Here is a 1,229-nt window from a genome sequence, read left to right on the forward strand (position 1 = left end):
ATGTAAGAGCTAGCCAATAAGAGGCTGGAACTAATGGGTCAGGCAGTGATTAAAAGAATACAGTTTCCGTGTAATTATTTCGGGACATAAGCTAAACTAGCCATGTGGGCGGCAGGGTGCTGGGGACGCAGCCCCGCTGTTCTTATTTCAACAGGCTAAGGTTAAACTTGTGAAGAAGGTAAAAACTTGAGAAGGAAAATCTTTCATAAGTGTAAGAGTGGTTTCTCTTCTTTCTCCCCATTCTTCTTGGTCGCTGGGGCCCCATTTCCATCACACAGTGGTTTGCTCAGTACTCCCTGGTATATTGCCAAAGAATGTGATCCATACTGAAAGTCCTGGAACATCCATTTTAAATGCCTATTTTATTGATTGTGAAGGACTATCTGAGTGCTAAGGAGAGAATACAGAGAAAGATATCTTCATGCCTCTCCCAAGTCTGCTTTTCCATAGTAAAATTATAGAAAGATGGGTTGTGAAATAAGAGTGCAGGGAAAGGTTGGAGAGTGACAAGTAAAGGGGAGTTCTCTCTAGCTTTGGGGACCATTTTCTTTGGAATTGAGATATTGTTTTGCAAACACGATGTACATGTGACTCTAAGAGGCCAAGAGAACTACAGATGATAAATACATGGGCATTTGTTAACAAGTTGTGTAATTCAAAAGAGATGAAGAGCAAAAAGAGAATTATGTATAGAATCAGATGTTCAGATATAGTTGCATAGTCCCAAGTCAATCTTATCCATTAACGTAAAACACTTGCAAATAAAACTTTCATTATTGAGATGGGCCTGCCAAGTCATGTATATATAAACAGAAGCTTTTTTTTACTAAAATACTGAATGTCAAGATGTCCGACTGTGAATATAACATAAAGTTGTCAATATATAATTTCTCCCGACTGAATATTTACAGCCTTAGTTAGAGGTTTCCTGTTCTTTAAAGTGAGAACTACAGCTTGGCATGCTTATAAGACAGTAATGAAGAGAAGACCATAAAGACAATTAAATCACAATATGGAAGGCTTTGAATAGAAAGTAGAAGCAGCCTGTTTAACCCATAATAAGCAGTTGCATGCTTGTTGATGTGGGAATGATTTCTTATTAATAAAGAAACTGCCTAGGCCCATTTCATAGGCCAACCCTTAGGTGGGCGGAGAAAACAGAACAGGATGCTGGGAGAAAGAAGCTGAGTGAGTGAGTCGCCATGGTTCTCCCACGCCAGACAGATGCA

The sequence above is a fragment of the Microtus ochrogaster genome, chromosome 4 (assembly GCF_000317375.1).
Source record: "Microtus ochrogaster isolate Prairie Vole_2 chromosome 4, MicOch1.0, whole genome shotgun sequence".
NCBI lineage: Eukaryota > Metazoa > Chordata > Mammalia > Rodentia > Cricetidae > Microtus > Microtus ochrogaster.